Source organism: Silene latifolia, chromosome 4 (assembly GCF_048544455.1).
Source record: "Silene latifolia isolate original U9 population chromosome 4, ASM4854445v1, whole genome shotgun sequence".
Taxonomy (NCBI): domain Eukaryota; kingdom Viridiplantae; phylum Streptophyta; class Magnoliopsida; order Caryophyllales; family Caryophyllaceae; genus Silene; species Silene latifolia.
In genome coordinates, this window is record NC_133529.1 from 89,995,432 (window position 1) to 90,022,235 (window position 26,804).

The 26,804-nt window shown below is 34.3% G+C and overlaps 1 long non-coding RNA gene across 3 annotated transcripts; it reads right to left on the minus strand.

The window, feature by feature from the left end:
* Positions 1-17,430: 17,430 nt before the first annotated feature.
* Positions 17,431-25,424, minus strand: LOC141653601 (uncharacterized). 3 transcript variants are annotated; one of them, XR_012547467.1, is made up of 6 exons: positions 25,161-25,424; positions 24,981-25,044; positions 24,790-24,865; positions 19,753-19,818; positions 19,303-19,451; positions 17,431-17,925 (listed from the first exon to the last, which is right to left on the minus strand). It is a non-coding gene; the product is annotated as an uncharacterized LOC141653601 (long non-coding RNA). The 3 variants fall into 3 exon arrangements; XR_012547466.1 differs by having other exon boundaries at positions 24,790-25,044; XR_012547465.1 differs by having other exon boundaries at positions 19,303-19,444; positions 19,753-21,895; positions 23,253-25,424.
* Between the last annotated feature and the right edge of the window lie 1,380 nt (positions 25,425-26,804).

Below are 26,804 nucleotides of genomic sequence, written 5' to 3' on the forward strand. Positions count from 1 at the left end.
TGGTTTCCGACAAAACCATAATCAAAACACATTAGGATTGTTAAGATACCATTGTGGCTATGTTATTTAAGAAATAGATTTTCTAGAATCGTTCTAGGCAATAAAGAACAATGAGAAATATTTACAACGGAAATTGAGTACACTTGCAATCATGGGATGTGCAAGAAGGATGAGTCCCGCACACTGTGAAAACAGTGGGAGCTATTCTAAGGCTAGAGGGCCTATGTCTTGATTGGATCTCGACACGTACTCAGAAAGTTTTGTAATGCAAATGTATACATTACAAAGGAAAACGAGTATGTAGTAAGGTTGAGTAAGGTACAAGAAGTTGATAAAACCTACTAACCAAAGCCTTCTCATAAGGCTTAACATGATAAGTCATGTCATATGTCATTTCAATTGAATTGAGATGAACAACTACATTCAAGATCAAACTGGATTATAGAATATGAATAGTAATCAGGTATTGACTATTCATATGTGATAATCACATTTGTCGTTCGAGTTTTTAAAATCTGAAAACTCCTTTTATACTTTGTTACATCCAAACGGGTTGTAAAGACAATATTGAACCCCGTTAAAGTGAACTCGGATTAACATTGTATTCGCTCATAGTCACTTACATGAGGTGACGTCTCGAAGTGACTAGAGTGTGATGCGATTGATGGAAAGTTCAAGTGCCATGGAGTCATGTGAGATGACTAGTCGATCACATAGGCAGACTGTTAGGAACACCTTGTCGGGCCTTATGACCGCTTATAGAGTTCTGGCAAATTTATAAAGCCTGGTCGTGGCGAGAGCTACTATAGTATTCTAATGAGTCGATTCTTTTGACTAAAGACTGTTCACCTAAGATGGCACAGTTTCAGATTAACTTTGATTTGTGTTACTACGACCTTCGTAAATGGGGTCAAATGGGCATATTTTGGGTTATGATGGCTGTGGCTAGTCGAAGGGAATGAGTGCGATAGGAATTGTCCACCCCCTTATCAGGGTTAAAACAATATCTCAGGGCCACTCGAGGAGTAATGAACAGGAAATGCGTGGCCACGCTCGGAAGGTATCTATGGTAGATAACTCCGGTCAATCAGTTATTCTCGGATCGAGAAAACCACTCTCGATATGATCACTTGCAAGTACGACCTGAAAGACACCTTGCATTGAGTGGGAGATAGTAATAGAACAAGAGAATTGGTGACGCACACTTGTCGAGGACAAGTGGGAGATTGTTGGAATATGTGTCCTCCGACAATAATGCGATCACAACTGTTGATCATGATGATCACATGTTTAAATCTCATTTTAAGAATACATGTGGGATGTAATATTTTACAGTCAACTGGTCCACACATATCGGTAATGATTGGCTGACTAGAGTTTGACATTACTGTCACGCGACGGTGGTGATCAGTTGATCCCCTTAGGTCATACCAATAGGAAAATACTCTTAATTGATTATTTAATTAATCGTATGCCGATACGAGTTAATTAAATTGCTTAAAATTGACGGATGATTTTGTGAGTAAAATTAACGTGTCTTATTGTAATTCGATTATATTAGATACGGTCTAAGTAATTGAATTGTTTTATTACTTAGATAAAATTATTGTTTACGAAACAATTTGTAATTGAAATTGAATGAATAATTTATTATAAATACAAGACGTTGTAATTTATAATTTGATAAACCGTTTTGGTACAAGTAATTACGAATTACTAGTCGATTTTGTAAATGACATATTTTATGAGTATGTTGATTTTTAATATGTTAAAAATACATTACAAATTCACATGTCAAGTAACATGTCACATATGTCACAATTGACAAATGACAAAATAAAATGGACCTTCCATTTTATTTTGTATGTACCGAAAATTGGAGGGAGTATTAGTGGAAAAATTATGTTGATTATTTTAATAAGAGAAAACATAATTATTAAAGCCTAATCTCTAGCCATGCAACCCTACATGCTTTTGAGAAGAGCAAAAACAAAAGGCATTGGGCATGCTACCCAAGGCCAATTATTTCGGCCACCATAAGGGAAAAGAAAAGAGTTTTTCTTTTTAATTTTTATTCATTCATTATTCATATACAACATTTCTAGTGTAAGAAAGGTGATACTCTCTCTATCTTTTGTGAAAATTCTAGAGAAATAAACTCACTAATCCCTTCTCTCTCAACCGAAAAACAAGAGAGAACAAAAATATTTTGTGTCAAAATTTTAAGTAAGACTAATCCTAATACTAGATCATATTATTTTAGTCTTTAAGAGGTTTCCTTGGGTATTCACTTTTGGGAGAGATTCTATACTTGAATCTTTGTTCATCCATTATTTGGAATGCTCAAGAACTAACAAGAAGGAGATCTTGTTGGTGCCCATAAAACCGAAATCATATAGTAAGGTTGATGATTTCTTCTCTACTTTTATTTATGTTTGCATGCATAAGATCAATATTTAATTTTATGACTAAATTAATTGTAACATATAAGAATATGTTGTATAATGAGATATAGATTCTAAACACACATAACCGTAACCAAAGGTCCGAAAGAGGTAAATAAAGAACGTCAAGTCGTCACACTATGTAAAACGTCACACTCGAGTCACAAATAAGAGCAACAATAATTTGCAAGGTCATAATGTAAAAAAGTCCTAAATTCACCACTTATCAATCATGAGAGAGATGCATAACTAAATAGATGATTAATAGAAGTGACAAGTGAAGAAAAACCATGAGGGGGCTCCCAGCCGGGTGGGGTACCGGCTGCTTGCCCACCGGCTAGGCACACCTCAAACTTCAAAAATTGAATTGAAAGTGTACCGGCAGCCTGCCTACCGGCTGGGAGCACTTCACACTTGAAAACTTTACAAAAACCTACAGTGATCTCCCAGCCGGGTGGGGTACCGGCAGCCTGCCTACCGGCTGGGAGCCTGGGACATCATATGCTTTGAAAATCCTTAAGAAATTACAGGGATCTCCCAGCCGGGTAGGGTACCGACGACCGGCCCACCGGCTGGGACAACATACACTTTGAAATCCATTGAAGAGTTACAGTGACCTCCCAGCCGGGTAGGGTACCGGCGGCCGGCCCACCGGCTCGAACACCCTGTATGTGTGTTTCACCAAAATTGACTCCCAAACAATTTGAAACCAAACAAAATCGTTCCACAACAATTTTTTACATGTCCTCGTATGATTCTAACTCAGAAAAACATCGTATTTGAGACGGAAATTCAACAATCACGAATTTCAAATGACAAAGCATGAAACTTTCATCCAAGCATGTGAGGAATGCATGTGAGAACACCATTCCACAAAATTCAAGCAAAACACAACCAAAATTCAGATTTTAAACATTTGGAAGACTAAATTAACAAGCAAAGCATGCAAAATTGACACTTTGTCGAGTAACCCATCACCGTTACCTTGAAAGCGTCTTCACTCGTCCAATTCCTCGTCAACAATGTAAGAGTCTTCTTCCGGGTCCTCAAGTCCTTCACCTAAGACACAATAAGAGACAAATTTAGCACAAAACTCTCATCTTAAAAAGATGGAATTTTCGAAATAGAGGAAAGGAGATGACTTTCTTACTTAGAAAGATGAAGAATGTAAAGAGGAAGAATTTAGCGCAAAAATGGTGGGATTTGGTTGAGTAATGAATGAGTTATGGTGAAACTAAGAATGTTAAAGGAGGTTTGATAATGGTGTTGGAGATTTAGAGGGTTTATTTTTCAGAAAAATCAAAGGAAGAAGATGGAGTGTTATGAGAAAGGTAGGTGGAAAAAGGTGTGTTGTAGAGAAAATGAAGGGCCCAAGTGACACCTAAGCCCAACCGAAGATACTACACGGTTCTTACTACCGAAACCGTCTAGAATTTTCGACTACTCTATAAATACAATACTGACTATATATATATATATATATATATATATATATATATATATATATATATAGGGTCAGGATCCGGTGAGAACCACCAACATAATGAGAACCCTTACTAAATCATCATCAAATCTTGTTCCGAAAGTTTTGATGGATCATTTACCTTTAGTTTAGTTTATTCAAACACATTTTTTAGCATACCTAAACAAAATTTATCGATTTTATTAACAATATATAAACTTAATGTAAAAAAAATACAAATTAAGTATACTAAAATGGCTATCGATGCACTAAAACGAATATTAGGTGCATGAAAATTGTTACATGCATGAAAATGAGTACTAGGTGCATGAAAATAACGAGCGCTAGACGCACGAAATCGAGTTGTAGGTGCATGAATATTGTTAGTTAAATGAAAATGAGTAGCAGGTGCATGAAAATTAATAAAATGAAAGTCGATTCGATTTTCGTCAATAGTTTATACTTTTGGACAAAGAAATATGTTATCTAACCATAAAATTCTATGGCGAATCCAAATATGTCGTTATTTTTTAAAGAAAAGATCCGTAAGGTGGAGTTCTCACGGTTCTCATTATCTTGGTGGTTCTCACAGGATCCCAATTCTATATATATATATATAGGAGTTCTAATGAGTCCAACATGTGTCATTGAGTCCATAAGTCCTTCTAAGGGCCATTGGATGGATTTAATGGATGGTTGAGATGAATTTGATTAAGGGCTATTAAAAAGAAAAGGTAAAAAATGTGGACGGTTGGATTGAGATGGGTGGTTGAGATTGAAAATTACCAAAAAAAATTACCATTAATCAAATTTCTATACACTAATTAATTTTTCTTTCTCTCTCTAGCCCATAATTAATCAGTTTTGAGTTTCAGATTTCAGAAGTGTAAATGTAATGTTCTATGAGTTTTACAAGTGTAAATGTGATGTTTTACGAGTGTAAATGTAACATTTTAAGAGTGTAAATTTGATTTTTTGTGACGGAAATTTTGAATTTATATAATTTTAATATTTTACAAGTGTAAATGTGATGTTTTACGAGTGTAAATGTAACATTTTAAGAGTGTAAATTTGATTTTTTGTGACGGAAATTTTGAATTTATATAATTTTAACATTTTACAAGTGTAAATGTGATGTTTTACGAGTGTAAATGTAACATTTTAAGAGTGTAAATTTGATTTTTTGTGACGGAAATTTTGAATTTATATAATTTTAACATTTTACAAGTGTAAATGTGATGTTTTACGAGTGTAAATGTAACATTTTAAGAGTGTAAATTTGATTTTTGTGACGGAAATTTTGAATTTATATAATTTTAACATTTTACAAGTGTAAATGTGGTGTTTTACGAGTGTAAATGTAACATTTTAAGAGTGTAAATTTGATTTTTGTGACGGAAATTTTGAATTTATATAATTTTAACATTTTACAAGTGTAAATGTGATGTTTTACGAGTGTAAATGTAACATTTTAAGAGTGTAAATTTGATTTTTTGTGACGGAAATTTTGAATTTATATAATTTTAACATTTTACAAGTGTAAATTTGATGTTTTAAGAGTGTAAATGTAACATTTTAAGAGTGTAAATTTGATTTTTTAGTCAATTTGAAGGTTTTAGAGTGTAACTTTTGTCCTTTGAGTGTGAATTTGGTCCTTTATAAGTGTAACTTTGTCCTTTACGAGTAAAACTTTAGTCCGACTACCATAAAACGCCACCATCATCGTCCTTCCCCACCAACTCATATCCACAAAAATATATGAGTGCAAATTTATATAATTTTAACGAGTGTAAATGTAAATAAATACAAGTGTAAATGTAAGGAAATACGAGTGTAAATGTTAAGAAATACGACTGTAAATGTTAAGAAATATGAGTGTAAATTTAAAGAAATACGAGTGTAAATGTGAGGAGATACAAGTGTAAATTTAAGAGAAATACGAGTGTAAATGTGAGGAGATACAAGTGTAAATTTAAATAAAAATGAGTGTAAATGTGAGGAAATACAAGTGTAAATGTAAAAATTATGAGTGTAAATGTAAAGAAATACGAATGTAATTGTAAAGACATATGAGTGTAAATGTAAAGAAATATGAGTGTAAATGTAAAGAAATACGAGTGTAATTGTAAAGACATATGAGTGTAAATGTAAAGAAATATGAGTGTAAATGTAAAAAAAGTACGATTGTAAATGTCAAAAAATATGAGTATAATAAATATATTTATTAGATCTAGAAAAAAAATCATGATAAAACAACATTAACAACCCTAGATCTAATAAAGAGAGATTGAAAAAAAAACATCTAACAAAAATATAACATTAAATCTAATAATAATAACAATAATAATAAACATAACACTTTATTGTTGAAAAAAAAACAAAAAAACAAAAACAACGACAACAAACAACGACAACAAACACAACAACCACCACCATTTACACACAATGACAAACACATTAACAAAAAAAATGAAATTAATTCACAACCCACCTCCCTCCTCTCATTTCTCACTCCCTTAATTCACCCGCCACAACCACAACACCATGCTGCCACAACCACCACCATACGTCACCCAACCACGGCAACCATTAGTTGCAGATCTGAAATAGAAAAAAATGGAAAATGAAGGCTGAGAGAACAGCCCGTGGTCGTGGGTGCGGGTGCGGCGAGGGTGCGGCCCGTGGTCGTTGGTTGTCGGCGAGGGTACGGCAGGGCTGGAGCGTGGTGGGGGCTCAGATCTGGAAAAAAAGGGAGAAAGGTGAGGTTGTCAGGTTGTGGTGGTGGTGGTTGTGGGAGATCGTGGGCGGTTCTGGCAGGTTGTTGGTTGTGACTGGTTGGTGGCATGCGACGGTGAGGTGAAATGGAGAAGGAGAAGCGAAGTGAAGAAGGAGAGGGGGAGGGAGAAGGCGGCAGAGGAGGGGAGGAAAGGGTTTTTAGCTTTTTTTTTCAGATCTGGTGTGGCGTTTTTGGTCGGGTGGTGTGTAGTGTTTTTGGTAATGCTGGTGGTGGTTGTCGCGGGGAGTGGTGGTGGCGGGTGTGTGGGTGGATGGTGGTGTGTGAGTGGCCGGCAGGAGAGGTGCGTCGTGGTGGCGGTGGCGGGTGTGTGAGTGGTGGGTGGTGTGTCGTGGTGGTGGCGGGTGTGAGTGGTGGGTGATGACTGATGAGGATAATGAGAATGAGGGGGAAATTTTTTTTTTGATTTTTTTGAATTATTTGGTTTTTGGTTTTTGTTGGATTTTTGAGAGGATTTGAATTTTTTTGATTTTTAGAGAGATGAGAGGAATGATAATTGTGTGAGATGAGAGAGAAGTGACTGCAAAATAAATGTTATATAGTAAAATTAGTGGTTGATTAGTGAAGGTAGTGAGGGAAAGTGATTAATTAGCTTCAATCCCCTCCATTTAGCATTAATCCCTCCATTTTTCCCTTCAATCTCAACCCTCCATCCTATCTTTTCAATGGCCCTTAAGAGGACTTATGGACTCAATGAATTTGGGTGGACTCACTTGATCCTTCTTCTATATATATATATATATATATATATACATATATATATATATATATATATATATATATATATATATATATATATATATATATATATAGAGAGAGAGAGAGAGAGGGAGAAGGGTTCTCATAAGTCCCTTACATCTTATGAGTCCCTAAGTCCTTATAAGGACCTTAGGATGGAAGGGATGAAGGGATGAGATTACATCTTGATGGAGGGCCACAAATCTCCCTCCCTAATCTCCCTTACTAATCCTGTATAACTCCTTCCTAATCTGTATAACTCCTTCCTCATTTTAATTCTCCCAACTCACTCACTCATTATTCATTCTCTCACACTTCTCTCATCCCTCTTTCTCTCTCATTTTCCTCTCATTCTCTCAAAACAAAAAAAAAACCAAATAAAAACAAACTAAAAAAACCAAAACAAAAACCAAAAACCAAAAAATAAACACAAATCCTACACAAATCCTCCACCAGCCGTCCTCCTTCTCGGTGACCACCAGCCCACCACCTCTTCCTCAACACAAATTCGGTATATAAAACCTATATCCGTCCACTTAGATCTCGTCTTTGCTCCTCGTACACCACCACGACAACACAACCACCAACCCCATTGCCGCCACCGCCAGAAGCCGACCTCCATCCTCCACCATTTCAGCTGCCCCATTATCCTTTGACCTCCACCAAGCAGCCACAACCACCAAGCAGCCACGACATCTCGCCATTTCCTCCATCTACCACGACACCACCACAGAACCCGACTACCCCGCCCAACACAATTTTTCTCCTCCTCCTCCTCCTCACCCACGGCTCAACCGGCCACCCTCCTTCCTCATCCTCAACAACCACCGCACCACCGCACACTGCCCCACCACCATCCCGACCCTCCACCAACCGCGTGTCCCTTTCTCCTTTCTCTTTTGTTTTTCAGATCTGAAAATTTAAAGTGGTTCTTGTTGTTAGTTTTTGCGGTTTCGATTTCTATTTCGATTTTGTTTTTTACATATGTCGCCTATGTGTTTTACAAAGGCCGGTTCTTGTTGTTGTAATGTGTTTTACATATTTCGATTTCTATTTTGATTTCTATGTGTTTTACAAAGCCGGTTCTTGTTGCTGTTGGTTTTTTTTTTTCATATTTACTTTACTTTTTGTTGATTTGGTTGAGAAATTACGGTTTTTTATTTTTCAGATTTATTTTATTGGTTAAATTTTTTAATCTCGTATTGTTTAAATATGTCTTGTTATATGTGTTTTCAGATCTCATGTTTTTAGGTCTAATCTTAGATCTACTGAATAGATTTAGTAAATTATAAATATTATCTAAGATCTACAAAATTTCGTCCTTCAATAACATTTTTAGGCTATGAGACTAAAGTTATACTATTTATGACTGAAGTTATACTATTTACGACTAAAGTTATACCCTTGAACTAGACGAAAAAATGAGTTGGTGTTTCAAATCCGATTGCTTGTGATTTAAAATCTTGTCTTGTTTTATATTTTTTGTTGATTTTAATTTTTTATATCTAGATGATTTTTTTTTGTTATTTCAGATTTGTTGATTTTTTTAAGGATATGTTTGTTAATTTATTTTATTTATTTATATAATTTGTTGATTTAATCTAATGTTATACAATTTACGACTGAAGTTTTACTATTTAGGACTGAAGTTATACTATTTACGACTAACTTACACCCTTGGAAAATTAAAGTTATACCCTTGTCATATTAAATTTATACCTTGTCATATTAAAGTTATACTATTTTCGACTAAAGTTATACGATTTTGGACTAGAGTTATACGATTTTGGACTAAAGTTATACGATTGGGACTAAAGTCGTACAAAAAATTGGACTAAAGTTACATAAAATTATATAAATTCCAACTAATTTATCGAAAATGACTAAAAGTTATACAAAAATAGACTAAAGTTATACAAATATGGACTAAAGTTATACAAAAATGGACTAATGTTATACAAAAATGGACTAAAGTTATACAAAAATTGACTAAATTTATACAAATATGAACTAAATTTATACAAATATGGACTAAATTTATACAAACAGTACTTATATAAATTCAAATTTGAACTAAAGTTATACAAAAAATTGGACTAAAGTTACATAAAATTATATAAATTCCAACTAATTTATCGAAAATGACTAAAAGTTATACAAAAATAGACTAAAGTTATACAAATATGGACTAAAGTTATACAAATAAGGACTAAAGTTATACAAAAATTGTGTAACTTTAGTGCATAATAGTATAACTTTAGTCCTTTTCTGTATAACTTTAATCCAAAATTGTGTAACTTTAGTGCATAATAGTATAACTTTAGTCCTTTTCTGTGTAACTTTAGTCCAAAATTGTGTAACTTTAGTCAATAATAGTATAACTTTAGTCTTTTTTTGTATAACTTTAGTCCAAAATTGTGTAACTTTAGTCAATAATAGTATAACTTTAGTCCTTTTTTGTGTAACTTTAGTCCAAAATCGTGTAACTTTAGTTCAGAATTGTATAACTTTTGTCCAAATGTAAATTCAGATTTGAAACTAACACATGAGATTGAAGTTGCACAAATGCCATTATTGTCCACTAAAGTTGCACACAATGTCATTGAAGTTGCACATAATGTGAATTGAAGTTATACATAATGTGAGTGAAGTTATACATAATGTCAGTGAGTGAAGTTATACATAATGTCAGTGAAGTTATACATAATGTTGATTGAAGTTATACATGTTATCGGTGAAGTTATACACATTGAAGTTTTAATACTAAATCCGAAAATTTTATATAACAACACGAAATTTCTTGTTTAGTAGATCTAAGATTAAAATTAACTTATTATATGAGATTTATTTTTGTAGATCTAAAATAAAAATAAAAGAATTTTACAAGGTAAAAACGAGATTTGAAAACCCAAAATCTTAAGAAAAAAAATGTATAAAAAACGAGATTTGAGAAAATAAATAAAAAAACAAGAATAAACAAAATAAAAGACAACAAAAATAACGAATGAAAAAAACACAACAAAAATAACGAATGAAAAAAACAACTCAAAACATAAAAAATAACACCAAAAAAAAAAAAAAAAAAAAAAAAAAACGCGGCGGCGGTGGTTCTGAGACGGTGGGTCGTGTCGGGTGGGGTGGGTGGTGTATGAGGAAGAGAAGTTTTTTATTTGTTTGGATTTTTGATTTTTTGGGTTTTTGATTTTTTTGGGTTTTTTTATTTATTTAGATTTTTGGGTTTTTTATTTATTTGGATTTTTTGGGTTTTTTTTTATTGATTTGGATTTTTTTTTTTTTTTTTTTTTTTTTGAGAGTTTGAGAGAAGAGAGGAGTGAAATGTGTAAGATGAGAGAGAAATGGATGAGTGGAAAACAAATATATAGTAAATTACTGATTAATTAGGGTGAATTAGTGAAGGAGGAGAGAGATGGTGAGATTAGCTATTAAACACACTTTTTTGGGTTGATCTTGGTCATCCATTTTCACCATCCAATGGCCCTTAATAGAATTTATGGACTCAATACATATACATGGACTTAGTTGATCTCTTCTTATATATATAGAGAGAGAGAGATCAACTAAGGCCAACATTGGCAACATATGTATTTGAGTCCATAAGTTCTATTAAGGGCCCTTGGATGGTGAAAATGGATGGCCAAGATCAACCTCCAAAAAATGTGTTTATGGACTAATATCACTCATTCTCTCCTCCTTAACTAATCCTTCTAATTAATCACTAATTCACTATAAGTTCTTTTCCTCTCATCCACTTCTCTCACATATCACACAACTCATCTCCTCTCTCAAACTCCAAAAAATAAAAACCCAAAAAATCCAAATAAATAAAAAACCTCAAAAACCCAAATAAATAAATAAAACCCAAAAAATCCAAATAAATCAAAAAACCCAAAAAATCCAAATAAATCAAAAAACCCAAATAAATCATTCATTCCTCTCTTCCTCATTCACCACCACCCACCACTATCCCACCCGACACCACCCAAGGCCCACCCCCACCGCCACCCACCTCCACCACCGCCGTCGATAAATTCTATAAACTCGTTTTTTTTTTCCAGATTTTGCGTCTCGGTTATTTTGGAAAATGCTACGGTTACACTCGGTGTATAGAATCTTCTATACACCACCAATTTAAATTTTACATGCGCAGGAATCTATTTGTATTTATGGAGGAAATTTATAAAGAGGTTTGGAGGGAAAAAAAATTTGTCATTGGAGGGAAATATAGAATGAAAAATTTAAAGATCTTTATTAATTATATGGTATCATAATTAAATCTTAACAAAATAGTCATCCAATTACCAGCGTAATATTTGCGAAAATCAATTAATAACGTCAACCTTTTTACTATCTTCAAATTTGATTAATAATAGCGCAAGATTTGTATAATTCGTCAAATTAATCCGTTTCATTAATAAAGTACGTTAATTTAATTTCAATTAAGTGATAGGAGTATGTACTTAGTCTTCAATTAGAGTATTGGCTTTTTCCAATGAAAAATGGTTTGCTAACACCACTACACCAGTGATTAAATTTGTAAGACGTGTGAAATTGTGCAGCATTTTTCATCCGCTTTCGAAACAACGAGGCCATGAATCTATCTTCAGTATTCTCTTACCTTCATCGCCAATTGTTAGCTGAAAATCAAGGTTGAGATAAATACCATTTGATGATAATATCGTCTTCATTTTGAGGTGCTCCCACGTGAGCGGTGGTCTGGTGAAGTCGTTGGTGCGCCGTTGGGATTGAGGGGCCCCTCTGGTACAAGAGATGGTGGCCGACATGAGATGTTGCCGGCGTCGGCGCGTGGGTGGCGTGCAGTAGACAGATTGTTTTAGACTAGGGAGTAGGGAGGAGACAATTAACTTTGCTATTAAGGGAACAAAAGGTAAAAGATAAAACAATTTCACAAAATAATATCTTCAAAAAAAATACGGAGTAATATATTAAACAATCTAAATAATTATGGTATATAGTAATTTAGGAAAGTTTTAAATTTGAAATTATATTTTTTGAATTTTGGCTCCCAAATTTTGACAAAATCAAACTTAAAAAATATTCTATCTCATATTCCATCATTGCCACATGTCGTAATGTTACTCGCAGTGTATAGAAGATTCTATACACCGAGTGTAACCGTAGCCTTTTCGGGTTATTTTCGTCACTTTTTTTTTTTCCAGATTTTGTGTTAAATTTGTTGTTTGGGGTCGGTTTATTTTATTTGTTAATTTTTGTTGGTTTTTGTTGTTACTTATTCTTTTCAAATATCTTCTTGTTATACGTTTTTTTTTAAAAAAAGTTCGAGTTTTAAATATCGTTTTTTTTTGTGATATACTTTTTTATTTTTACAAATGTCGTTTCTTTAAAATTCGTCTTGTTATATAAATTATTAGATCTAAAAAGAAGATATTTGAAACTTTAGTCTTTATTCACTGACATTATGTATAACTTTAATTTACATTATGTACAACTTCAATGATATTGTGTGCAACTTCACCGATATTATGTATAACTTCAATGAACATTATGTATAACTTCACTGATATTAAGTATAACTTCACTGACATTATGTATAACTCCACTGACATTATGTATAACTTTAACTTACATTATGTACAACAATGACATTGTGTTAGTTTCAAATCTTAATTACATTTAGACAAAAGTTATACTATCATGGATTAAAGTTACACGATTTTTGGACTAAAGTTATACAAAAAATGACTAAAATTATAATATTATGGACTAAAGTTACACAATTTTGGACTAAAGTTATACTATTATGGACTAAAGTTACACAATTTTGGACTAAAGTTATACAAAAAAGTTATACAAAAAGACTAAAGTTATACAAAAATGGACTAAAGTTATACAAAAACAGACTAAAGTTATAAAAAAATGGACTAAAGTTATACAAATTTAGTCCAATTTTTTGTATAACTTTAGTCCAAATTTGAATTGATACAAGTACTGTTTGTATAAATTTAGTCCATATTTGTATAACTTTAGTCAATTTTTGTATAACTTTAGTCTTTATTTGTATAACTTTAGTCCATATTTGTATAACTTTAGTCTGTTTTTGTATAACTTTAGTTCATTTTTGTATAACTTTAGTCCATTTTTGTATAACTTTAGTCTTTTTTTGTATAACTTTTAGTCATTTTCGATAAATTAGTTGGAATTTATATAATTTTATGTAACTTTAGTCCAATTTTTTGTATAACTTTAATCCATATTTGTATAACTTTAGTCAATTTTTTTATAACTTTAATCCTTATTTGTATAACTTTAGTCCATATTTGTATAACTTTAGTCCATATTTGTATAACTGTAGTCCATTTTTTTATAACTTTAATCCTTATTTGTATAACTTTAGTCAATTTTTGTATTACTTTAGTCCATATTTGTATAACTTTAAAGTTTAAAGGGTATAACTTTAGTCCACATTTGTATAACTTTAAACTTTAATGTTAAAAAGGTATAACTTTAGTCGTAAATAGTCCACCATAATAACAAAAAAACGTTAATCTAACAAAAAAACCCGTAAATCTAAGAAAAAACCAAATATAAAAAAAAACAAATAACAATGATCACTGAAGTTGCACATAAGGGCATTGAAGTTCTACACAATGACCACTGAAGTTGTACGAAATCTGAAATAACAAAAAAAGAACCAAAATCTAAAAAAATAAAAAACTAAAAAAAAATTCTAAAATAAAAAAAAAACCCAGATTTAAGAACAATAAAAAATGTAAATCAAAAATTTTAAAAAACCGTCACAAATCAACCACCACCAACGGATAAAAACTAAAAACCAACAAATCTAACATGAAAACATTAGAAAATACAATAACAATATAAAACAAATAACAATAACAACCTACCATACCCAGATCTGAAAATACAATAACAATATAAAACAAATAACAATGAAAACATTTGAAAAACTCGAAAAACCGGCCAAAACCAAAAATAACACACAAAAAAGCATGTACTCAGTAATGGAAATTGCATCAATTGACTACGATAAGGGCATAGAGAGTTCTATGATTCAGTTTGCTTCATCTACTACAAAAATTAACAAGCACCCACCTTGTACACAACAGTACTATTTGAAGAAAAAAGAAAAAAAACCAGAAAAACGCATGGCCCAGATCTGTGAAGAAAAAAGAAAAAAAAAATTGAATGGAGGAGAAGAACGAGGTGGCGGCAGTGAGGCATGAAGGAGGGAGAAGGTGGCGTCGGGTCTGGTGGTGTTGGCGCAGGGGTTGTGGGTTGATGTCGGTGTTGTTGTTGGTTGTTGTTGATGCTTCTGTTGATGTCGGTGTTGTTGTTGTTGTTGTTGGTTGTTGTTGTTGATGTCGGTGGTGTTGGCGGGTCTGGTGGTGTTGGCGGGTTGTGGGTCGGGTGTGGTGTGTGGTGGGGTGGTGGTGGGCAGCAGGTGGGTCGGGTGTGGTGTTTGGAGGAGGGGTTGTTTTGGGGTTTTTTTTTGTTGTTTTAGTTTGGTTTTTATTTTGTATCAGTTTGGTTTTTTTTTTTTTTGTTTAGTGAGGGTGGGAGGAAAATGAGAGAGAAAGAGTGAATGGGAGAAGTGAGAGAGGATGAGTGAATGAGGAAATGGGTTGGGAGATTAGAATGGGGAAGGAGTTATACAGATTAGGAGGAGTTATACAGGATTAGGGAGGGAGATTAGGGAGGTTCATTTGTGACCCTTGAATGAGATGTAATCTCATCCCTCTATTCCTTCCATCCTAAGGTCCTTATAAGGACTTAGGGACTCATAAGATGTAAGGGCCTTATGAGAACCCTTCTATATATATATATATATATATATATATAGGGGCGGGTTCAGGTACGAACTAAATTACGGTGCGAACCGTACGAACTACCACTACCATCCTTATACTGAAAAGTGGCCCAAAATAAATCTCGTACTCCCCGCATAACAAACACCAAATACCATAGCTCCTTTGTTCATTCCATCACCATCAGGCATCCTTATCCTCCACCACCACACCACAACCACTCGTCGCAGCTTTCGGCCATCCTGACAACCACCAACTTTAATCTTCACCTTTGCCATCGACGAAAACATCGACGGAGACCATTATCCGGCTCCAAACTTCCCGATAACCTCGCTGGATCAAATAAATTTTTGAAATCTTACTTCGTTTTTGGTAGATCTAACATTTCAATCGAGTTTTATGAAGAAAAAAAAAAGTAATTGGCATATGGTTACACTGTGTGGTAGTCACGGGTGGGTTGTGTGGGTCACCGTGGTCATGGGCTATCGATGATGAGGGGATTCGAATGGGAAAGAGGTTTCCGATGGGAGGAAGTTCGCCGGTAAGGGTCGGTGATGTAGGGACTGGTTGTTGAGGGGTCGGTGTTGATATTGGTGGTGATGGTTCATGGGTGAGGTTAGTAGACGGTATTGCGTGGTGGGTCAGGTGTTAGTCTTGGGTACGGTTATTCAGTGATGGTGGTCATGAGGTGGTGAGTGCTGGTTGCATAATATATGACCGCAAATACACAAGCTAGTACTACAAGATACACAAATCGACTTATGAATCTGGAGCTGCCACTGCCATAGATCGGTCGTCATTCGCAAATTCAGTTCATTGTATCCGATTTACTGTTGCCTCAGTTTTCTCTTTTTTTTTCTAATGAGTTTTGATCTTTTTGCTATGATGAAATATCTTCCAAGGACATTAATAAAAATGTATTATGTTTGAGATCCAAGTCTAATTCATGGTGAGTGCTGGTTGGGGTGAAATTTGTGTGTTGATGACAATGACAGAGAATTCGAGATCAGGTGCGGTGGCCTATTTTGAGATCAAGTCTCGAAGCAGAGATATATTACCATATTTGTGACGATAAAGAAGGGTGTCAAGGGATTACTAAAGAAAAAAGAAGTGTAAAAAGAAAGTAGTTACTAGGAAATGCAATTTCTAAGATCAGTGGAGGAAATGATGAAGAAACTTTTGCAGCAGTTGAAAAATTCCAATTTATTCTGAAGACCGAACTAAACAAAGTGAGAACTATAGAAATGACGAGACGAACATAATGAGAACTGCAGCAGCATCACAAAGCATATAACTTCCAGTTGCTAGCACTATAAATGCCCAGTCACTAGATACATGTAATAAATATTACTAGATACATTTATGATTTATGTATCTTATAGTACCGATATGTGTAACTTAGGACTAAGTAATATGTGTATCTAGATAATGTAGGCTTCGAATCAAAAGTGTTTGTGTTCCTTCAGGTGGCCACCACATTGAGAGCGGTGGTGGTCGACTGGTCGGTGCGTCGCCACCTTATTGTCGATGATAATGACGGTGTTCGTTGTTGGGTTAATTTATTGACGGAAACCAATGTCTTTGTTTGTTCACATCATTATTAATTTATTACTTTATTATTCAAGTAATTACAATGTTATCTCTATTCTTTGCTTGTGTTTATGCCTCTGCCTTTTCTAAGCACAAGCATATAGTTCCATTTTGCGGGAATATTTTAAAAAATAAACATTGCAAATTCAACAGCTTAAAAGAACTTGTTAAGTTATTATGCGCCTCCAATGAGGGGGTCCTGAGTTAGCGTTACGATTATATATTAAAAGAATGTACTAAGTTATTTACGCGGTTTGAATCCCGAATAACCTTTTAAAGGTATGTATCTAGTAACATAAGAGTGTATCTAGCAAGTTAAAGGTGGTATGTATCTAACAATTTAAAAGAGTGTATCTAACAAGTTAAAGGTATGTATCTAGTAACTTAAAGAGTGTATCTATCCTAAAGTATGATGGGAAAGGGTTTAAGGATTTCAAGGATATAAGTTTCCTTTATTCCACACTCGGAATGGTACATTATTATGTAAAGAGAACGATAATAAAAACATCACAATGACATTTGTCCTAGTTTCTTAACACTCTCAAGGGCTCATAGAGGTGGCATGATAGGAAGCTGGTGAAGATGATAAAACAAAACAGCACCCTTTTTATATCATTTCCTTAATTACTTTTGAGGCAATTGAGATCCAAAATTTCTAATAGATTACACAAACTAGTACAAAAATAAATAAGGCTGGAAACAATATAGCACCACCTGTTTTTCCTTGTACAATTTATGCTATCCTAAAATGAGAACATGTTTCTCCTGCTGTAACATATTCTGTCAATGCTAAACAATCGGTGTTCACGGACTGCATAAGCTGCCAGTAAAATGCTTGTGAGGCATTCCTGAAGGGGTGAAATTGGCCAACTTTAACCTGATGAATTTTGCTTCTTAGGTATTGAAAACAACAAATTAGATACATTAAAATTTCTTGGAACATCAATACTTGCTACTGCCTCGCACATCTGCAACCGCCAATTGGCTCCGCACACCACAACCTTTGTGAACTCAGTTACGGTACGTATCATACGAACTCAGGGCTGCCACATGTTGACATGAAACCGGCATAAGCTAGCCTCGCAAAAAAAAAAAAAAAAAAAAAAAAAAAAAAAAAAACAGCATAAGATCATTAAAAAACTTTCATCTCTAACTCATCTTCTACATCCAATTCCCTCAGGAAAAAAGAAAAGAAAACAAAGCTATAATGACACATACAAAAAAAGGAACATGCTATCAACATTGAGCCACAAGATCACAAATAGTCACAAATGAGACCATATCAGCATCATTTTATATGAGTGCTAAAATGAAATAGCAAGCATGAAAAGGGATTTCGCTTTCTTAAGGTTGGAATGAAGTTTGTCTGTGGTAATTTCTAGACGCAAGAATAGAGTTTGTGGTTTCCAAGGCTATAAAAATAGTCATATCAGAGGCTCAAATATAGTTTATTCTGAAAAAAATGAGCTCCTTTACCTCTTTTTAATTAATGCTCTAATTAATTTAAAAATTATCCTAAATTCCTAACCAAAGTTAGGAGTGTACCCAACAAAATATGACTCATATTCAAAAATGACTCCATACTTAATATGTTAAACGATCGAACTCAAGCGGTCCTAATATATTTAACAGATCCAAAATGTTAGACTATTAAATGTATCCAGCAACTTAAAGTAGTGTATCTAGCATTCTAGAGGTAAGTATCTAGCACCTTTAAGGAGTGTGTCTACCTAGAAAGAGGTATGTATCTAGGAAGTGATTCAAGTGTATCTAAACAACTAGAGGTATGTATCTAGCTACTTAAAGAGGTGTATATATCTAGGTAGCTCGAGGTATGTATCTACCGCGGAGCCGCCTAATCCAACCCATAAACTAAGCCCTAAAAGGGGGAGGGTGAACCCTAAAAGAGGGGAATAGGATCATCAACCCATCACTTGTATGTAAGGATATTCCAGGCCCAAACCATCAACCCATCACTTGGTATGTAAGACGAGATACCATATTACTACCTCAGATACACATGGTATTGCTACCAGATACACATGCTATTACTACCGGATACACAAATCGGTTTGTGTATCTGCTAGTGATAGCATGTGTATCCGGCCTTTTAATTTGTGCGCCTAGAGTAATAATATGTCTATCCACTCTTCACAATTGACCGTCCTAATGACCATCACCCTGACCAGTACCACCACCACCACTCACGATTTCTACTTCTTCTGGATTGCTAATTACAGTATTATTATTAGTCGGACTACCATTCTGAGCTTACAAAACAGCAAAAATCCAATCACAAATTCACATGTGACACAAAAAAAAACACCATTATAAGAAAAAAATGCCTATATTTGAACACCATTTAGAGATTTGACAGGCTTAACAGATGATTAACAAAACAAACAGATCTCGTAATATCAGTATCTTATCATTGTCTGATGTATGTATTACCTGTCACAGGGAGAAGCTGATATGGATACTTAGGATCAACTGGCTCCGACTTGACTTTCACAAAGCTTCCCATCACTTTGCTTTCAAATGTTTCATAGTTTTCCAACAGACTTTCCACTAAGCCTCTCTTCAAATAGAACAGCTGCATGCTTTGTGGAACAACGGTTGCGAAATGAACAGTTAGTGAGCATCAATAGTTCACAATCGATCAACCTCAGTTATCAGCGAACAAATTGCACCCATTGAATGTCGACGACAAGTAAATAACAGGATATTTTTCATACAAAATCCTCTAACCAGTAACCACATACTAATATTGGACCAAACAGAATAAGTCAATCATTGGTTAGGATGGACCGATGGATGAACTATGAAGTAACACCTAATCATTCATTACAAAGAAATTTTACGCACATGGAATTCAAACCACAACCTCAAGTTTGTGTATACCTGCCTCAGCTTTTGTTATCTGGAGATACTCCCATGCAGTGATTTAGCTTCCTCTCTCCTAGAGTCCTAGACTTGTTCAAAGAATCCAAAAAACAAAACAAAATAAGTGTAGGAAAATTTTGATCAAATGAAAACGACCCAAAAGAACCTGACTGCAATCTCACCTGTACTCGAAATGACAAGATTAAAACTGACACAAATCCATAATGACATGACCATAAAAATGATACCAGACAGTAGAGCAAGCCATCAAGAGAGACATAAGTTACTATGACAGAGTATACCATCAGCAACATTAAAAGCGATTGCTAGAGATATGTTCTTTGATCTGTTTCACATTTAAGATGATCTAAAGAAAGACCTGCCAGATGCAAATTGTTCAGGCCAAGTGACTCCTAGGCTGTCCTACCAAACTAACCAACAACCATTCTAACAATCAGACGCCCTATAGCAACACATGATCACTTCAAATTTGGTCGAATACCAACACAACTAACAACAAACATACTCCGTCTCACTTTATAAATGGATAAAATGCAATCTAATAAAAATAACTCAATCTCAAATCTCAAATTTCATAAACTAGACCTGATTATAGGAATCAACCAGAGTAAGTTAACCATAATATAGTAGACCTTAATATCTCTGTCTTAAGCATCAACACGAACTCCTAATAAATCATAGTATACTGTCTCCTTCACCATCTTCTACAAAACTTGAACAAATTATCATTTTTTTTAAAAACTGTTTATATCTAATTTGAGATAACAGCACTAAAACAGCAACAAAAGGGATAACATTCAACACAAAATGAGGCCAAAATAGAAAGAATTCGCCAGGCCGTTGAGAAAAGGGAATGCAATTGAATCACCCCGCGCCAATACTAACCTTCTAAAGTCTTGATAACGAAATACATTTTCTTCCCATCCAAACCTTTATACTGCCTAGCTAGCAATTGTCTCTTCGTCGAAAATCTCACTCTTTTTTTTTTTTTGAAGAAAACTCAAATTGGGTTTAGATTATATTAGCATCATTATCAAGATCGACAAAATTCCCAATGTAAAGTGGTAACGAGGAAGACGAGAACCTCGCTACATTTCCTAAAGGACAATAATGAGCTAACACATGTGCAACACGGTTAGACTTACGACTGACATAAGACCACGAAATCGAGCTAAAATTATGACACAAAGAGCGAATTTCATCTATAACTCTTTGCTATATTCTTCAACACCATCTCTTCTAAAAAACCCAGAAGCAAATTAAGATTAAAATAAAACGTACTCCCTCCCTTCCACATTGTTCTTCCCATTTAGAAATGGCACAACTCTTAAGGAATACTAATATAATAATCGCTACACACAGGTGGGGTAACAATTAAAGAAGATTTGTTTAATAAATTAAAGTAGAACCACACAAAACGTACTACAAAAGGAAAATAAGTCAAATGGGAAGAACAAAGTGGAATTTCCCTAAATGGAAAGTGGGAAGAACAATGTGCAAGGAAAGAGTAACTGAAATGAGAAAGAGGAAGGAATAAGAAAAACTTGCAAAATGATAGATTTATGACATCAGTAAACAGTTTGTGAGATAGTTCCTCAGACGAAGCGACTATAAGAAAATAGACAAAATCAACATAAAATTTCACTAATGATTCTTTTTGCCGGAAGGAAAAAATAGGCCTTAGGAAAATTATGTACTCCTGCCAAAGAGGCAGTGAACAAAAAAAAAGAAAAAGAAAATCATGTCATTGATACAAGGAGGGAAAGGTTTTGTTGTAGTGTAGACAGTAACCATCAGGTTGGTTCCTATCACCAGTCCCTAAATCATCCAAAATATCATCAGTCAGATGTCAAACTAATATACTTAGGCACAGGAACAGAAGGAAATTTAGATAGCAATTTAGTGAGTTAATATACTTAGGCACAGGAACAGAAGGAAATTTGCAGCAAAAGTAGAAAGTAGCGCGCAAGATAGTGAAGCACTATTGCTAACTACAGTACAGGAAGTTTGTGCCTTTTAAAGAAGTGTAGATACTCCATATTTAAGTGACAGAAGCAGAATTTTAATCACAATAAACTCTCTGGACAGTCATTTGATGATAACTCTATCCTAAAACCCTTTAAATTTCTTGCTCTCTTATCTACCTAGTATAAAAGCTAGGTTTTTCTTTTGATTCCTATTGGTTCCTTATATTCAGCAGTGGTGAGCCCCTACGAAATTTTGGGGAATTAATTACTCTCTCTCCACAATTTAGGGTCTCATCAACTATGAAAACTTACAGTAATCAATACAATACAAAATAATTCAAAATATTAAAAAATAATAAATTACACAAAAATAAGAAAAATACTACAAATATTGAAACTATTGGAAAAAAATGGGAAAATTGTTGATACGTAAAAATCGCAACAAATATATTCTTAAAAAAATAGAAGACGACATCAAATAATAAGACCCAAAATAATTATAAACGAGTAAATATTTTGGAAATTAATTCTGACAAATAACTAAAATAATACTTAGTTTAAAACATTTTTAAAAAAAATTAATAATTAAAAAAGAATGAAAAGTCGTTTAAACAAACTCACTACGATTAACAAGAATATTTGAGGAAAAAAATTAGGGATGCCTTGAATGCTAATAAAAGAAAATGACCTACAAAATTAAAGAGGAGAAAGACAAAATAATTTTGTTAGCAAATAAGGAGATGGATATATAATAAAATAACTAAAAATAATGCAGAAGAAAAATAAGAAGGGTATATTCTAAAAAAAGGTATGCAAAACTTTATATTAAATTGAAAGATGTAAATGAAAATTAACCGTTATAAAATGGCTAATGATCGAAAGGCATGAAATTAATGTACCGCGTTATCACTTATCAATGGTGGTGGTTTTTAATTTTTATACAAAAATACCAGGAGGGAGTGATATGAGGAAGTGATATGAGGGAGATGACTAGATGAGGTATTAATGTTTGGGAGAGAGAGGGGTTATGTTAGTGTAGGAGGCGGAAGTATAGGGTTAGTTAGTATTAGGAGAATAGAAGAGGTTGGGGACTTGGAGTCATATTGGAGTCTTAATGGAATAATGGGTTAGTTTGATGAGTTGTTTTTGGCTCATCTAATTTTGTTAAGATTTGGGCTCATATTTTGTTATTGGATCTTAAGATTAAGACGGGTTTATCAAAACACAAATTATAGAATAAGAAGGGGTAGTAAGATGGTCAATATTTGTAGCTATTTATCAATGGGACTGTCTTACGGTGTGCGACCGTCTCATGCAATAACTACTGAAAAGTTATTATTATTATTATCCTATGTCACTAACATTATTATCCGATACGCTTTTACCTAACTATTGAAATTTGAAATTATCTAATATGGAACACGTATGTGTATTAAGTGTATTACGTCTAATTATATTTGTATTAATTAATATAACATATTTCGTATATTATAATCTTAAAACCGTGCATTTTCTGCACGGGCATAAAACTAGTTGTGAATAAAGTTCCATCCAAATTCCTAAAAACCAAATTGCACTGTCAGCGCAATGCATCAAAATCTTAGTAACTCTTGCAGAGATGTGTATCTATCATGTGTATCTACCATGGCAGAGATGTGTATCTATCATATGTAATTAACTAATAACCAATCTAAAGAGGTGTATCTAGCTTGTGAGTATTTAGCAACGTAAATGTGGGTGTCTAAGAAGTGAAAGAAGTATATCTAGCATCCATATATGCGTAGCTAGCAATGTAAAGGTATATATCTAGCAAGGTAAAGGAGTGTATCTAGCTTGCCAAATGAGTGTATCTAGCATGTCAGAGATGTGTATCTAGCAAGGTAAATGTCTGTATCTAGCAAGTTAAAGAAGTGTAGCTAGCATGCCAATATACATGTATCTAGCTATGTAAAGGTATGTATCTAGCCGGGTAAAGAAGTGTATCTAGTTTGCCTTCTCCCATTTTAGAAGTAGGAACAAGAGGGCAAATTCTAGAAAATAAAGTGGAAGTTATTTAATTTCACTTTGATATATACTCTTTCATATAAAGAAGAATAAAACAAATATCCTAACAATGTAGGGTATCATGTGTATCTAACAAGGTAAAGATGTGTATCCATACAGTTTTAAGAAAGTGTATCCTGACAAAAAAAATTGTACTTAGAAGCCCAAAAATTAGCACTGTTGAACTAGTGGTGGACTGATGGATGAAACAAGAGGCAATTAAGAAAGAATAACATTAACGCTATTGAAGTAGTGATGCATAGTAAAACACTATAACTTCTATACTTACCAACCAATTTCTTCATTATAGCACAAACAAAACACAGGCCATTTTTTTGCCATCACCAAAATATTAGTTTAAATATGTGCACATTTTTATTCAACCTGAATAATAACAATAAATCAGTGGACCATAATGACACTTAGTAGTTGGTACCAAGTCAGTATGATATATACCAAATTACCAATGAACATTTCCAGAAATTTCAATTACCTCCACCTTTTATTTTATAAACATTGCATTTCCTTGTAATGCCACACAAGACCATTCATATTTCATACTTGTAAACTTAGAGGCATCGTAGACCGACTCCATCTGAATTATTAACTAATAACTAGAGGACAGAGGTGACTGACCATTCATTACAGCATGTGACGGAAGTGAGAATAATGAGCGCAACTCAAGTACATAGGCACCAGACTTTAGAATAGCCTAACCTGATATTTCACTCAAAAATGAATCCACAATTCATGCTAATCCAATACTAGGTACAAAGCAATCATTCCAATCCTAATCCGTAATTATACGAATCCTCAATTAACGCATAAACATAACTACATTCAGGAACATTTAATCAGAACGCAACAGCTCAGAGTATCCGGCAAAAAGCTCAAACAATTCATAGAAATCGATCAGTAAACAGTAAAAATCCAATCACACTCCAACACTCAAACGGTTCGCATAAACATAACTAAATTATTAATTAAAAAAACAGGAAAAATGACAAAAAAAAAAAGCTCATACCTATTATAGAGAAAACGAAGACTGTGAAACTATGATGAAACCGATGAACTTGTTAAGTAGGATCACGACAAATTTGCTGGTAATGTAATGTTACATTATCCACGAAATTAGGAAATAATTAGAAAAAAACAGTAAAGTTAGGGTTAGAATTGGGAGAAATTGAAAATAGTGAAATAAATTAGAGATCTTACATCAGTCAAGCCAAAAACCGCAGTAAACACATCAAAGTCGAGCGAATTTGGGGAAATCAAGTACCTAGGAATGGAATTAGGGTTAGAATTCTTCAAATTAGGTCAAATTTGGGGCAGATTTTAAAACTATTGAAGTAATTAAACAAAACTGAGATAATTAAGAAAATAAAGATGACTTACATGACGACGAATTCATGAGATTAGATCGAAATTCGAGGATTGATGATGAATTTGAGCGAAACTCGTTCAAAATTGTGGTTTGGTGCGAAAAGGTGTGATAGAGAGCGCGCTGCCGGCAGCTGATTGTTGTCCTCGGAAGACCGTCATCGGAGAACAACGTCATCTGAGGACAGTGGATGTGAGGGGCGAGAGGGATGGGAAGTGGTTGTGAGTTTGTGACTCTTGTTAGGGTGAGAGTCAGGGCGGAGTATAATAAAAATGTACAATTTGTCAAATTTTGTTTGTGAAAGAATATTTGCAAATATTGTATCTTAAGCATGTAATTATTTAGGGGGTGTTTGGTTGGAGCTTTTGGAATGGATTGGAATGGATTCAATCCATTCAAGTGTTTGGTTGGAGCATTTTGGAATGGAGTTAGATACTTGATGGATTCTAACTCCATTCCAACCCCTTGGATTTCCATACCCACATCTTCCCCCAAGTTTCTAACTCCATTCCACCTTATATTGTTTTTTTCTCCATTCCAAGGTTGAACCAAACAACTACAAACAAGTATGGGTATCTAACTCCATACCTCCATGGATTTACACTCCATTCCAATCCAATCCAACACTTTGAACCAAACGACCCCTAGATATGATTGTAATTCAGTTTCCTATATTGTAGAGATTTGATATCGAGTAGGATATTACGGAGTAGAAGAGTCTAGAATGTAGGTATCGTCTTGTATATATGTACGCTGTTGTCGATCAATTCGAGTAAGCTAATTCAATCTCTCAATACGTTTTCCTGGTTCATATTTTTCATGGTACCAGAGAGTTCGATCCATATTTTTTAACACAGTTCAAAACAAAACAAAAACGATGCCTGGAGAAGATAAATCCAAAGGCAGTAAACACAGTGAAACCAAATCAATTCCCATGACTTCACCACTCTATCTTCACCCATCGGATAACCCGAACTTGACGCTCACAACTACCGTTTTCAACGGTGATAATTACGAATTGTGGGCCGATGCAGTCAAGAATGGTCTTGATGCTAAGAACAAGTTGGGATTTGTTGAAGGGACTGTCAAAAAACCCGAGGGCGTTGAAGGAGAAGACAATCTCGAGATGGTGGCATGGCGACAGTGCAACGCCATGCTGAAAGCGTGGCTAAGGAACGTCATAGATCCAAGACTGCACCCGAGTATAACATTCACGTTAACGGTTGCAGAAATATGGCAAGAGTTAAAAGATTGATTCTCGGCAGGGAATGCACCGCGAATTCATCAATTAAAGGGTGAATTGAACGAGTGCAAACAAGGGCGACAATCGGTGGTCGAGTATTATATATACTCGTTTGAAAACTATATGGGATGAACTCGCAAACTATAGTCGAGTCTCGAAATGTACATGTGGTGCGGCAGCCATGTTGGCTAAGGAACGAGAGGAGGAAAAGGTTCATCAATTTTTGATGGGCCTCGATACGACGTTATACGGAAACATCCGTTCCAATTTGTTGATGGAAGATCCAATCACGTCCCTTACCAGAGCATATTCATTAATACTCCGAGAAGAAAGGCACACCACGATGACAAAGATAAAGGAGGAAAAGAATGAGGCAGCAATGGCGGTGAAGTCATATGGAGCAGGACGAGGCAAC